Below are 16,559 nucleotides of genomic sequence, written 5' to 3'. Positions count from 1 at the left end.
TATATATATATATTTATATATATTTTCCCTAGTGAGACAATTTGGAGAGAGTTCCTCTGTACCTTCACCTACTGTTGTGCTAATGTGATTTATCATACATTGATACTGTGATAGCACATATGTGGAATGTGATTTCAGTACTGAAGACTAGAGTTGGTAAAATTTAGGTTGCATTAAATAGAGCAGTATATTTTGTGAACTAGACCTCCCCTTTATTCTCACTGTTTTCTTTGTGTAGATGATATATAATTTAAAACATTACATAACATTTCTTGTAGTGAATATCCAAAGAAAATTATGGGCAGAGGGAAAAGATGGGAAGAATATGTGTCAATCAGGAAAGCAAGCAGAAATCCAGCTTACAGAGCAAAAATTAAATGACTAAAAATATCTAGTCAACAGTAACATTTTCGAGGACCAGCTGTGCACTGTGACAGGATTTGTCGTCATCTGCAGGAGAGCTTCTATAGCTTGTCAGCCCCAGTGGATAAAGGATACACCCAGGAGTCAAAAATTTGTTGCCAGTGCCCAGTTTGGCACCCAGTAGAGCAATGATGTCAAGAATATGTGTGCATTTCAATGGAATGTTAATATCTGTCAGCCCACAACCCATGAAGAAATATAAATGAAACATTGATGTTTATCTGGAAAAGCTGAACACCTCCATTTATTATAGATATTCATTTTGGAGCCAGTTTTTGATACCATATAAGTTATGTAATTTCTTTGTGTGGCCCGGTGTTTTCATCAATGAAGGTATCTATTTTTTTGTAGCTATAGATACATTAATTGTCATAAAGCATGTAAGGAATTTTTTATACTACTCTCAATATATTTAACTGTTAGTAATATCACATATAAATTATGATTAATGACCCCACCCAGATTTTTCATTACCTAGTGGAAATTACCACTAGGTCTCTTGTTGGAATATTGTCTAGTTGATATAAAGTAAAGTAATTCCCTTAAATTAATGATTTGGGCAGAATATAAAACAGAGTTACAACATACCAAATTGAATTTTAGGATTATATAAAATATATAGTTTCTCTGAGAAAAGCATGAATGTTCTCTTATTTCTTATTTCTTTGGAATTCACATCAATAAAACTAGATTATTACCTATTTTTTTCAATCAGACAAGAATTAGGAAATTCTACATTCTCAAAGAATTCCAGCCCATAATGGGTATTTCATTACCCATTTTGTGGAAGCATTACAGTAATAAATACTGGCAAAGTTAACAGTCTAGGGGAGCAGACTCCCCAACAATATTATATCTAATCATAAGACCATGGGAAGCCCTTTCTCTATGCATCTTAGGTCTGTATGACAAAACCTTATTTTTCTGCAAGTCTTTTTACCCTATGTACTATGTGAATGTTTCAGCAAATGGTTACAAGGGAACTAGAAAGACTGAAAAGATTGAACACTTTCTGATCTAATTTCAGGACAGTATCACCCATATTCTCAAATCAAGTAATAGCATTAAAAGAATGAAAAAATATATGTGTATGTCTTGGTCATAAAAGCAAAAGTTTGCAACAAACAATAGAAAAATGAATCCAACAAGTCAAATACCATTATGAACTATAGGAGCCTGTCATTTATGGAGAGTGTGCAGGAAGGTTCATGCTTTTACAACCAATTAAAGCAGAATATTTCATCCAGTTAAAGAAAAAATAATCACATGGTCAACCAGTCACAGTAGAAACTTGTCACACAAACTCAATCAATACCTATTACAAAGAAGATACATAGAAAATTAGAAACAGAAGCAACTTCCTCAATTTAATGAATATCATGTACAAAAATCATAAAGCTAACATCATTCCTAATGGTATTTCATGAAAATATTCAGGAAAAGATACGAATCAGAAGAAATGAAAATTTTCTCAAACAACAACAAGGCTCATATTATAAGAATAATAGACTGAAAGCATTCTTTGTACATGGGAATAATAAAAATTTGTAACTTTAAACTATAGATATTACTGTTTATAATTCCCCATTAAAATATCTACATGTAGATACAATAAGATGTATATACTCTTTAAATAAAAAAGACTATAAAATCATAATCAAGAAAATATATGAATAGATTCTGGATATAAATACTCATTATTGTCAGGACAGTAATTATGATTAATTTGGCCCAATAATTCAGTGTGAACTCACCAAAATCTCAGCAAGTAATCTGGTGAGTATTGACAAACTGAATGTAAAATTTATTTGGAGGGTAAAAATATCAAGAATTATCTTGATTCTGAATTTTAAAAAGGTCACAAGCTGAACCCAACTGAATTCCATAATTTATTATAATATTATTGATATATGTTGGAGAAGATACTTATAAAATTGCTTATTAACATTTTTGTTTTCTACGTATGAGTGTTTTCCTACATTTATAGTTGATTCTGCTCCACTAGTGTGTGTGGTGTCCTAGAAGACCAGCAGAGGCCCTCAGATCCCTGCACCTGGAGTTATGGATGTTTATGAACTGCTACATGGTGGTTGCTTGGCATCAAACATAGGTCCTCTGGAAGAGGGGCCACTGTCTTCACTGATAAGTCACTGTTCCAGGACTCAAGCTGTAAGACAGACAGATACACACACACACACACACACGCATGCACATGCACACACACACACACACACACACACACACACACACACACACACACAGTATTTGAGTAATAATTATTTTAAAAATAAACATCACTTTCTCTCTCTTATATTGTTTTTTAAATTTTAAGCAACATGTCCTCACATTCATCTTCTAACTCCTCTCACATACCCCATCTCCAACCAACCAACTGTATGTCCTCTCTTTTACCCCAAACATTCCTATATTTATGGTATTAATATTGTAACAGAGCTATTTATACAGCTCTGGTTTTCCCACTTTCATGTCAATAACATACTATTTCAGTTTAATACTAGAAATCTATTTCAATAGTGACCCTCCAACACTTTGCAATACATCCATTCATGCTCACTATGAAACTCCTTACTCATTTCACTCACTGTACCAAGGACGTGAAATGGTGACGAAAAGGCATGATCACTCAAATTTAAAATTGCAAGTTATGAAGTCTATAAAGAAACCATATTATTGTAGAGTGATATGCATGTATTGAAAAAGAATATACACATTTTAATCATGAAAGTCTTTATGATAAAGGGTAATTCAACTTATGTAAGTGAACTGAGTAAATAATCATGCAGAGATATTGAAGCTGAAGTCAAATACTTCAGACAGGATTGGGAGTGACTACAGTGGAAAAGAAGGTGAGTTCCTGAAGACACTGAGTCAAAGTTGGTATGGCTGAAACAAACAGAAAGGGCATGTAGTTCAGAAAAGCCACAGCAGAGTGGAGGAAGACCACTGGGTCTTTTCTAAAAGTGATGGTGCCAGGATCAGATGGTCTGCAGTTCCCTTCTCAAGCAAATGCCCTGAAAGAGTGTGGCTGTGACTGCTGAAGGCTGCTGACATACGATCAGGACACTTGGAATTCATTGTTTCTAGCATGAGAAGTAACTCAGAACAGGTTTTGATACTTCTTTAAAACTAGGTAAGAGAAACTTTCCATCTGAATTTTATTTGTAAAGATGTTCTTTGAATCAACACTCTAGACATAGTACCTGTCAAGGGATTTTTGTGTGTGATTTATGATAATAATATACATTCAAGAGGTGAAGCCAAGTGAACTGGTAATTAATTTTCCCAACACACTTGAATGAGGAGAAGATACGAAGCAGAGCACAACATCCTTTGTGAAGTGGGCTGAATTGCTCTAGGTTTTAAAGAGAGAAGGAACAATGCACAACATCTGTTTGTAGATGCAATTTTGGATCTATTGATAAGGGACTTTGTAATACCCAGCAAACACTGGAGCAAAGAGACAGACTGCTGGGAGAGATCAGACATGTAGCTGAAGAAGACAACAAACTAAAGGCTTTCGAGGATTTTAAATTTTTTCAAAGTGGATACTAAGTTATATAAGCGCCAAGTGTTTGAAATAAAAGAAAGAAAGTCGGCTGAAGGAGGACAAAGTCTCTAGTGACATAAATGAAAACTGAGAATATTTTATCATAAAATATAAGAAAAGAATATTGAAAACAATGGGGGCTTGGTCTTGCAATGAACATTGTAATCATGTTGTCAGGAATTCATCTAGAGTTTAATTATCTTTATAAATACTGCAAATCAATAATAACTTCTACTTGATTCAGCATGAGGACATGGCATGGAAGCTTGACAAAAGTCATTATGTTCAATATGTTCTTCCTCATGGATGCTTTCTGACTATCACTGTATAATTATTTAAATTACTGAGTTTAGTTATCTAGTTTATTAATCATCTTCTCTAACAGACAAAATATAAAATGAAGTGGCCATTTTGTGTGTATTGATCATTTGACTCTTTACTTAATATTCACAAAAAAGACTCTATATTTGTTAGGACACTAAAAGTCCTTTGCCAATGATCATATACCTTGTTATTTGCTTTTTCTCTGAGGCTATCTATGGCAACAAGCCCATGTGATAGCCGAAATAGAAAAAGTACCAGATAATATGAGAATAAAATTAAGGAATGTGTGTGTGTGTGTGTGTGTGTGTGTGTGTGTGTGTGTGTGTGTGTAAATTTGTGTATGTGGAGGCCTGATGTCAAAAATGAGTATATTCCCCAATCATTCTCCATTGGACTATGGAAAAGCTAGCTGGCTAGCTCCAGGAATCCTGCTTCTGCTTTCCCAACTCTGGGGTTATAGGTTCATACTGCTGCACTCAGCATTTTTATATGGGTGGTGAGGATCAAAAGAGTAGAAGAAATGCACTAATCAATTTTAGTAACATAAATGGACTTTGTTGTTATTCCATAACTCTTTAGTTTTGTTTAAACTTGTGCTCTACATACAAAGTATGGCTGATAAATTCTGCTTAACAAATTTATCAATATTTTCTTTCTTCAAAAGTAATCAATGGACTCTCAAAAAAAATATTTTCTTTGTGAGATGAACGCACTGACAAGTCAGGACATCACATTGTTTTAAACTTGAGTAGATTCTGCAAGATTTACTTTACTTTCTCCAGAAATTGAATGAGAGGTTAAAACCTACTAAAAAGGAACTTTTTTTTTTTTTACTCATGCATCTATCATTAGAAGGTAGATAATGGAAAAAGGCTTACTTGCAGCCAGACAGTAGAGTTTCTTATGACATTATAGGTTCAACTATACTGATGAATGTCTTGCAATCCATACCTACAACAGAAGGAAAAGAAAAACTGAACATGTCCAAGAAAGTTGTTCAAATTCCTACATCTTGTTTGTATGATCATGAGTAGTATAGCAGTTCAAATGTGTTATATAGAAAGCTTTTAAATCATTGGTGGTCATACGCACTTTAGAGGATCTATTAAACATACCTCATTTTATTAGAAATGTGTGCTCTAGAGATGGAATGAGGAGAAACAAAGGATGCTTTGTTTTTAATGCTGTTCTGAAAGATACTAAACTTGTTTTGATACAGTTTGATAGGTTTTCTGAGTCAGGTTTTATATTTGATCTTGAGTGTCTATCTTGTGCTTATTATGGTTGCACAGAATGATGTAGTGAAAGTCCCGCAAACTCACAGAGTTCCCTCATCTTTGATACACACCTTTAATACCTTAACAAGATTTTCCTCTATGTTTCTCCACCATCTTCTCCCATATCTGAATTGCCCCCTTTTTTCTTCTCCTTCCTCTCTCCCTCCCAGATACCTCTCTTCCTCTACTTCCCAGAGATTATTCTCTTCCCCGTACAGAGTAGGACTGTAGTATCCACACTTTGGAGTAATCTTCCTTCTTCTTAGGTTTCATATGGTCTGTGAGTTATACCATAGGCATTCTGGGCTTCTTTTTGGTTAATATCCACCTATCAGTGAGTACATACCATGTGCATTCTTTTGGAACTACGTTACTTCACTCAGGATGACATTTTTCAAGTTCTATCCATTTGACTGTGAATTTCATGAAATCATTGTTTTTAATAGCTGAGTAGTACTCCATAGTGTAAATGTAGCACACTTTCTTCTTTTGAGGGACATCTGGGTTCTTTCCAGCTTCTGGCTTTATAAATAAGGCTGCTATGAACATACTGGAGCATGTGTCCTTTTTATATGTTGGAGCATTTTTTGGGTGTATTCCCAGCAGTGGTATAGATGGGTCTTCAGGTAGATCTATTTCAAATTTTCTGAGGAACAGCCAGACTGATTTCCAGAGTGGTTGTACCAGCTTGCAATCCCACGAGCAATGCAGGACTGTCCCTCTTTCTCCACAACCTCACCATCATCTGCTGTCACCTGAGTTTTTTATCCTAGCCATTCTGACTGATGTGAGGTAGAATCTCAGGGTTGTTTTGATTTGCATTTCCCTGACTACTAAAGATGTTGAATATTTCTTTAGGGGCTTCATAGCCATTTGAGATTACTCAGTTGAGAATTCTCTGATTAACTCTCTTGAGTTCTTTGTATATTTTGGATATTAGCCCTTTATCAAAGATGAAGGATTGGTAAAGATCTTTTGCCCATCTCTTGGTTGCTGTTTTATCCTTTTTGCCTTATGGAAGCTTTACAGTTTTATGAGGTCCCATTTGTCAATTCTTGATCTTAAAGCATAAGCCAAAGGTGTTCTGTTCAGGAAAATTTCCCCTGTGCCAATGTCTTTGAGGTTTTTCCTACTTCCCCTTCTATGAGATTCCATGTATCTTTTTTTTTTTTTTGGTGGAGGTTTTTGATCCACTTGCACTTGAGCTTTGTACAAGGAGATGAGAATGGACCTATTTGCATTCTTCTACATGCTGACTATCAGTGGAACCAGCACCATTTGTTGAAAATATTGTAGAGACTCTACCAGTGGATAGGCATGACCCCCAAATGAGGGATGGGGCCATCCACCCATCTCAAACATCTGAATCTAGAATTCCTCCTGTCAAAAAGAAAGGCAGGGACAAAGAGTAGAGCAGAAACTGAAGAAAAGGTCATCCAGAGACTGCTCCATCTAGGGATCCATCTCATCTGCCTTTGCCAAAAAGTGCTTACTGACAGGAGTCCAGGATAACTGTACCCTGAGAGTCTCTGCCAGAGCCAGACCAATACAGATGGGGATGTACACAGGCAAACGTTGGACTGAGTTCAGGGATCCCAATGGGGAAGTTAGGGCAAAAACTGGAGAAGCTGAAGGGGTTTGCAAGCTGATAGGAAGAACAACAGTATTTGGGGGGTTAACCAGACCCCACAAATACTATCCATCTTAGCTTAACTGTTAGCAAAATATTTACTGAGAGATGGGTGTACCAACTCTGCCATAAAATTAAGAATCTCTGTTTTTGCTTTTTTATATCAATTTTCTATCAATCATTTTCAAATACATTATATTTTAGCCACTTAAATTATGATAATAGGGAATTATTTTATATAATAAATAATTATTTTGTAGTAAAATAATTACCATTGATGTCTTCATATGTGCTCATCTGGGTTTTTATGTGTTATATGTTTTTGTGTGGGGGACTTGTATATGTGTGTTTTACAATATGTGCATTGTGCATATTGTTGTTTACATGTATGCTTAGTATGAGGAGGAAATGATGTCAAGTGTTTTCTTCAATTCTTCACACTGTTTTTTGTTGTCATTGTTTTTTTTTTTTTTTTTTTTTTTTTTTTTTTTTTTTTTGAGACAGAGAAGAAGCACATTAACCCTGAGGTCACTAATTTACTTTAACTTGTGTCCAGTCTACCCATGCCTCCAGCTCCAATGAGATTACAAAACTCAGGATGCCTCGCACAGCTGTGAACATAAGTGCTGGCAATCCAAACACAGGTTTTCATGCTTCTGCAGAAAAGCATCTTCTGTAGAAAAGCATCTACTGTCTGAGCCATCTCCTCAGCCCTAATATCGCATTTAAAAATTGGATTTTCATGTTAGATTTGCAGAACAGGATATCTTTTGTTAATGAAATTATACAGCTTCAAAGAATCTTTTAAAATGGTCTTGGTAATTGCATCGCAGGGATTGTGTTTTCTTACAGTAGTTTCTAGGTCCAGTGGTGGGCGTGACTAAGTTCCTGCAAAAGAAACAGCTTGCCAAATGAAAGGATATATAAAGAGTGAAAGTAGATGTACAATAAAGCTTCATTTTTTTATGTTTTTTAGTTCCTTTCAAAAATGTCAGATCCTGTTCCCTAAACTTTGGTGCCTTGTCTCGTCCAATGGGAGAGGATATGCCTAGTCCCACAGTGACTTGATATTCTTGGGATGGGGGAGGGTAGTGGGTGATATCCAAAGGGGGCTCACCCATCTCACCTGAGAAGGGTAGGCAAAAATGGGGATGAGGATATATGCATGAGGGGATGGATACTGAGAATGGAGGGGTCTGATATTGTGATATATAGTGAGTAAATAAATTAAAAAATTGCCAAACTTCTGTTTTTGGAAAACACTTTTTTTTTACATTCTTTAAGAAAACATTTTTAAAAATGTTTCTAAGCATCATACTTTGTAGCTCTTCTACTCTGTCCATAGACAGAATGGAGAAAGTGTCATATCATCGGCATACAGGGGAAGACCTCTACTGTTGATGGTTCTGTGTTTTGCTTTCTTCTGTATTTCTCTGAAGTATTCTGTATTCCCTGTATTCTATTTAGAGCTTTGGAGCTGGTCTGGCTTTTATTAAATGAAATAGTTTTTCTACCTAATTCAACTATTTAAAAATTAGTGACAAGAAGATCCAAAAACTGACTGCTTGATTTTGTAGTTCTCCACTCTAATGGCTGCCCCCACAAAGACTTAAGCTGATTCCCCTTAGAGCTCTTGAGAAAAATACATCAGACTTTCAGGGAGTCACTTCATAAAGTAAATCCAAGGGAAGAAGAGTAGTCTCTGGCTGGAGAAGTGAAATGCAGCTTAAAACCCCCACAATTAGTAAACAGAATTGTAGACACACCTAAGTGTGGGCAGACACAGTTTGGGACTTGAGATTTATTTCTTTTTTCTTTGTCCTAATACTTTTCTGCTTGCTATTTCAATGGCAGTAGCAGAGTTATAATGGTCATATATTTTATTTGATTGTGCATAAGAGTAACATTTGCATTATCCTACTGTAAGCCTATTTAAACTGGCATGTAGGTGGCCTGTCAGCTGTGGGTAGCAAAGCCATGCTTTCTTTACACCTGACTCTCAAACATCTCTGACTATATGTGGTTTACAATGCACATGTAATGACTGTATGCAGTTTCTCTGCTATATTTGTGTATCAGCCCTTGAATACAGGAGAAATATGATCACGAATAAAGAATATGTTGTAAATCCAGATCACACAACCATGGAAGGAATAAAACAAAAATGTATTACTTTCTCACATCTAAGGTTTACCAGTTATGTCATATTGGTCCAGTTATTTCATTGTTTGAAGGCCCCATTGAATTCTATGTCAAGGGAGACAATAATAATGGTATTTTAGAGTGTTAGAAAATAAGTAAATAATATATGGGAGGCAGATTATTGGTTCTGAATGTAAGTTCTACTGTTTTCTATATACCTCTAATATGGCTCTTAAGTACTTAAAATAGATTTATTTACCTTACATTAAACAATTTTTTAAGGGTGCCTGGTTCTATGATAACTTAAAGAAATTAGAAAGAAACATGTGTGGCAGTTGCCACTGTAGTAGTCTATACACTTTAGGTTTTTCTGAAGAAATTATTAATGTGTGGCTCATTGATTGAGTGTGCCCTGGGCTACTGAAAACTCACACAGGTGATAGAATTTCCTTAGCTTTCGGTATAATTGAAAGCACCAAGCTGTTTAATGGCAAAGCTGATAACTACACTGCAGGGGATCAGTTCTCAAACAGAAAGCAACTTAAAAATACAGTATTCTAATCCCCTGTGTGACTGAACTAATGCTATCCCAGCATTGATTTAGAAGTGCAAACAAATGGTGTTTCTCTGGGGTTTCAGTTAGAAGACGGTAATATTGGTGAGACTGTGAGATGAATGAGGAAAAAATAGAACAAGCTTTTTTTTTTTAATGTAGTTGTGAGGCCTCCTTTTCATTGCCAATCTGACTGATTTTGAATCATCATGGAGACACACTAGTGGCACTGTCTATAGGGTCTTTAGAGAAAGATTATCTTCAGGAGGGAAGTGTGACTAGGAGTAGCCTCGGCTTTGACACCCCAAGCTGAAAACAAGAAATCCAGTAGAGTGCAAGTTCAACTGTTTCTGGCTGCACATATGACATAATCAGTGGCTTCATAATCGTGCTTACTGGCTTTCTCAACATATTGTATTGTATCTTTAGTTCTTGAGACCAACAAAGGTCTTCTTGCTTAAGTATCTTCTGTTGGACATTTTTTTTTCTTTTTTTTAAAAAAAAAGCAACACGATGACAACTAATAAAGCATTATAAAATCCAAATGTAGGATTTAGGGAGTTGGTTCTGTTCTATTTGTGGAATACTGTGGGACCATTAAAGGCAGTCTGGTTTCTGTTTGAGCTAGGTTTAAAACCCTGGAGACCCTGCTGATAACTCTGCAAGAAACAGTAGGTGTTTTGCCAAGCTCCTAGACACTAGGCTCCTGACAGGAGGCCACAGCTCTCCACTCCATAGGCCTGTGGCCATCAGTCACATAAGGGCAATGCCCCAAGCACTTACACAAGGCGAGGATGTGACCACAGATCATGTAGTCTCAAGAAAGATCTCCATTTTAATGAGGCACCTAACGGTCTGAAGGGCTTAGCTAATTAAGCTCCCCGTCCCAGATACTCCCCCATACAAAAGTTATTTAACCTCAGGCCCTCCCTGAGAAAGTGGGGTATGGTTTTATTCATCACTAATTTGGCACTACCAGAACCCAGTTCTCACACTACAGCAAGCCCTGGACAACAAAACATGCCAGAAAATCAAGATTCTGACCTAAAATTCTATCTCATGAAGATAGTAGAGGCCTTTAGGAGGATATAAAGAGCTCCCTTAAAGAAATACAGGAAAACACTGGCAAACATGTAGAAGCCCTTAAAGAAGAAACAAATAAATCCCTTAAATATGGGAAAATATAATCAAGCAGGTGAAGAAATTGAACAAAGCAGTCCAAGAATGAAAACTGGAATTAGAAATAATAAAGAAAACACAATGGATGCCAACCCTGTAAACCCTGTAGATGGACAACTTAGGAAAGAGATCAGGAGCTACAGATAGCTCACAAACAGGACTTGGGTTGGAGAGGGGATCTGGGGGCAAAAGGTATGAGGGTGTGGGAACAGGAGAGAAGCCCAGAAGGCCAAGAGAATGAATGCGGATTAGTACCATCAAGGGATAGGAAATAAGAGACCCCTCTAGAAAAGTACCAGAGACCCGGGAGATGAGAGACTCTAAGGACTCAATGGTTGTGATCTTGTATAAAATGTCCAACTTTCACGAGAGAAAGCTTAAAAAGTTTGCATCCAGTAGATAGACAGGGCTTCAAGGGGAGGGACAGGGTTACTAACCTGAAGTCAAAATTTCTGACCCAGAACTGTTCCTGTCTAAAAGAACTGCAGGGACAAAAATGGAGAAGAGACTGAAGGCTGTCCAATGATTGGCTTTACTTGGGATCTATCTCATGGGAGGGGACCAAGGCCTGACATTATTACTATTGATGCTGTGATGTGCTTACAGATGGGGGCCTGGTATGACTGTCCTCTGAGAGGCACTACCAGCAGCTGATTGGCAAAGATGCAGATGCTACACCCAGCCAGTTAACTGAAGTAGAGTACCCCTATGGTTGAATTAGGGGAAGGACTGAAGCATCTGAAAGGAAGAACAATCTTCTTTGAACACCATCAGTCTCAAATTACCCAGGCCCCTGGGAGCTCCCAGTGACTGAGCCCCCAACCAGGAGCTTATAAGGGCCAGTCAGTCAGAGGCCCCTGAGACAAATACAGCAGAGGTCTGCCTGGTCATGGCTTAGCAGGAGAAGATGGGATTAATCCTCGAGAATCTTGAGGCCCTAGAAAAGGGGGAGGCTTGGTCAGAGGAGCACTCTGGGAGGCAAGGGAAAGGAGAGATGGGATGGGGAACTGTGGGAGGGGGGACAGAGTGAGGGGGCAAAGATTGGATTGCAAATAAATAAATAATAAAAAATTGAAATCCAATAAACAAATAAAGTGAAGGCATAATTAACAAAAGGTTTAAACTCAGTATTTTACTTAACAATGATCTTGCTTTCAGATCTGTTATTGTCTGGATTACAGTATTACATACTAGTTCACCCAGCCAATAAACAGATATTAATCAGTTATGAATCTATTTTTACATCTTCCTTATTCCTTTCTCTTTATTTTTCTGTCATCATCCCTGCTCTCCTTTGAACTTCTTTTTTTATTTCTTTCTATTTTCATTAATGCAGTTTGATGGAGTTTTTCCGATAACTCATTTTTGCCTTCTCCTTCCCACTATCTCCATTCAACTAAGCCTTCTCCCTCTCCTCTTTCTTTGTTTCTTTCTGTTTCTTTCTTTCCCTTCTTCTTTCCTTCCATCATTCCTTCCTTCCTTTTCTCCTTCCTTCTTTTTCTTTCCTTCTTTCCTTCCTTCTTTCTTTCTTTTCCCTTTTTTCGTTTTTCTTTCTTTCTTTCTGTCTTTTTCCTTCTTTCTTTCATCCTTTCCATCTTTCCTTTGTTCCTTTCTTCCTTCCCTCCTTCTCCTCTTTTCCCTCCTCCATTTTTCTTCTTTTCTTCCTCCCTGGTGAGCTACTTACTATTACTAGGATTAAATACTGGAGTTTGAGTGGAGTTATTTCCTTGAGCAGAGGCAGCATTCCAGTGCCTATATTATTCAAGCAAGTGTCTCTGTCCCATCAGCCATCAACTACATATAATTCATCAGTGGAAAGAGGGGATAAAACACTGTGATCTCTGTTTTATGACTAGAATGTTCTTGTACCCCATCCTTTTCAGGTATTATGTCGATAATAAGAGTTGCAAAGGCAGACTTATCAGAGCAGTAGTCATACAAGTCTTGGAAGAAGGCATTCCACAATACTCCACCTCTTCTTGCAGTTCTTAGAACATTTACTGTCTCTCTTCTGTGATGCTCTCTGAGCCTTTTGAGGTGGGGGTTGATATCGATATCCCACTTAGTGATCATAATACAAATGTCAGTTGTAATTAGTACTTTGAACAATTACAAGTCTCCAGTAACTCTTAAGTTTTTGTGACAAAATTTGAAAACTGTGCTGATATATAGGCATAAATATAAACATTTAGAAGGCAAATTAGTAGACATATCACATCCAGTTATTAAAACATAAAGACTGTAATGGGTTTTTTACCAAATTCATTGTTCTTCAATGTTCTGATACATGATCTCTCTATACTTAGACTTTGTCCATTTTTAACCTGAAGTCTTTCTGTCTCTGTCTCCAAAATTTCATCATTATAAAAACATTATTAGAAATAAAATGTTTGTCTTCTAATGATTTTTTCCATCCCATTTTATTGATCAAAGCATGGTAAAGATGTTTAAGTTTTATTTATTTATATGCACTTACACACATGCACAAACACAGACACACATACACACATACACTTGAGAAAAGTACTGAAGGGATGTTTATATTTTTTGGCTCAGAGTTTTGGTTGCTGAAGGCCTAACTACATGGCTCTAGGCCTGTGGGGAATAAATGATTTGATATATTATGATATCAAATATATATGTATATATATATATATTAGTAGATAATAGAAGTTAGAAACATAGATAATAGGTAAATAAGGTAAATAAGGATAATAAACAGATAGATAACTTTTACATAGATTATAGATAGACTATAGCTAGATTTAAATATATATAGATGATACATAAATGATAGATAAATTAAGAGATGATAGATATATAATAGACTAGAGGCAGATATATAAACTGACAGAGACAAAAAGTACTAGATCACTTTCCATTTTCCCCTTTTTATTCTTTTATTCAAACAAGGTTCACAGTTTATCTAATGTTGGATAAGCCAGATGAGAGCCTTCATCCTTACTAACATCCTAGATGGGTACTTTCTTTTTTTTTTTTGAATTTTTTGAGACAGGGTTTCTCTGTGTAACCCTGGCTTTCCTGGAACTCACCCTGTAGACCAGGCTGGCTGCGAACTCAGAAATCCACCAGCCTCTGCCTCCCAAGTGCTGGAATTAAAGACATGCACCACCACTGCCAGTAGGTAGGTACTTCTTAAGCTAGTTAATAAAAAAAGAAATTATCATGGATACATATGCATTACATTATATGTATTATGTATATGTTTTTTATGTGTGTGTGTGTAATTTGCTAGTGTAAGAATTTTGTATGTTTGATATGATGAAGACTGTTTACAGGAATAAAGAACAGCAGATTGAGGTGTACTGAAAGCAGACAGCTGGAACAAGACAGCCTCAGTAAGATCACTAAAATAACAGGGGTTCAGTTGGAGAATAGCAAAGGTGGTATCGAGAGGAGAAAATGTAGAACAGCAGACAAAAACTTATAATGCTGACATGTTGAATTGACTCAAAACATTGCATTAGTGGCTTTAATTAATTAACTCTGGAGTGAGCTCATATTGCCTGATGCTTGGCACTGACCTTACAGTGTAATAGTAAAAGAAGATAATGCTTGAAAATGCTTAAGTTTCTACATTCTTTTCTTGATTTCCACTGTTCCTGTAACAATAATTCAGTCAAATTACTGGAATAATTTTATAAACATGTGCAGAAAACTTGGTTTGTAACATGTCTATCAATTCCAGAAGGGCTGAATGCCATGTGAGAGCAACTAATAGTACATGTGTAAAAGAGACACTCACCATGAGTTAGACATGGTCTTCATGCCTTTTACTGCCCAGAGACTCATAAGGAATTACTTTACAGCATTAAATCATTGGCTATTATGTACACTGCAATCTAGAACTAAGAATTCTAATTTTTAAATTAAAAATAGATTTTTCTCTTATGCAATACATCTCAAACAAAATTTCTCCCCTTTTTTTCCTGCCAGTCCCCTGCCTCAACATCTCCTTTCTCACAGATCCACTTTACCTTCATTACCTTCAGAAAAGTGTAGGCCTGCAAATGATGACAGCCAAGCAGAAGAAAACAAGATACAAGGTACAAATCAAAAGCTCTCATATTAAGGCTGGACAAGGCAACCCAATAGGAAGAAGAGTCCCAAGAGCAAGCAATGGAGTCAGAGACACACCAACTCCCACTGTTAGAGTCCCACAAAAACACCAAGCTAAGGACTATAGCATAGATCATATCATAAATACAAAGGACTTGGTGCAGACCCTTGCAAGCCCCATGCTTGCTGCTTCTGTCTCTGAGAGCCCATTTTTTTAATATCACAAAATTAGGAAAACAATGTCTTATTTTTATAGAAAGCTCCTTGTCAGTATGCAAATATCCATCCTTACTTGCTATAGTGATTTTTCACTTTGAAAGTATAATCTTGTATTCTGATCGACTGTTGTTTATTCCTTCAGATTTCTTCTTGTACTTGTATATTTCAATATCCTTTTTGCATACATGATAAAGGGACTAGCACAAGATAAGTTAAAGAAAATGAGTTTAAAAGATAACTGGTATCAGATGCATTTAAAATAACAATTAATATTAATCTATAAATGGACAAATAGAAAACAGATATTAGAAGAAGTGCAAAGCAATATAGCAAGGCAGAATGCATTGAAATAAATGAGTAGCAGTGTTCAAAAGGAGATGCACTATAAATCATTGCTGAGAAGACAAATACAATTTTTGGTTCATGAATATGCTGATGCTGGATTGAGTATCACTGTGGTCACTAGTGACCTTGAACAGAACAAGTATAAAATGGCAGAACCGGGACCATTCAGATTTCTGAGAAAATCACCAGTGTTTCTTTTTAATTGAAAATACTTGCTTCCATGAGTGGCCTGAATTAATTAGAAATTTGCCTCCTGTGATCAGTCAGATGCTGTAAACGTAAATTAATTAGAAAAGAGTGAACTGATACATGAAAAATAAAAAGATACTTAAATATGCGTGACAACATCTAGTGATGCAATGTGTAGTCAGCCTTGCCAAGGCAACCGTATTAAAAATGCTCACGTTTAGGATTCATCCGCAGTCTCTCAACTCTAACCTGATTACAAGGGGATTTTGTTGTTGTGAAGAATAATGAATGTACCATAGTTTAATAGCACTAAGACAAATTGGAGTTAAGTAGCTTCTCTGTTCTGTAGAGGGCAATAGCAATACTGTATATTCAACAATTACTCCTCATATTCTGCATGCCTTTTCTTTTAATTTTTTGCCTTAGCAAGAACAGTCAGGAAGAGTTTCATATAAAATTAGTAGTCATTTTGGTCTTCCTTCTTCTTGAGTTTCTTGTGCTTTGTGGATTGTACTTCGTGTATTCCAATCTTCTGGGCTAATATCCACTTATCAGAGAGTGAATGCCAAGTGTGTTCTTTTGTGATTGGGTTACCTCACTCAGGATGATATTCTCCAGATCCATCCATTT

Source organism: Mastomys coucha, unplaced genomic scaffold (genome assembly GCF_008632895.1).
Source record: "Mastomys coucha isolate ucsf_1 unplaced genomic scaffold, UCSF_Mcou_1 pScaffold20, whole genome shotgun sequence".
NCBI classification, from domain to species: Eukaryota; Metazoa; Chordata; class Mammalia; order Rodentia; family Muridae; genus Mastomys; species Mastomys coucha.
Note: the sequence above shows the minus strand (reverse complement) of the source record.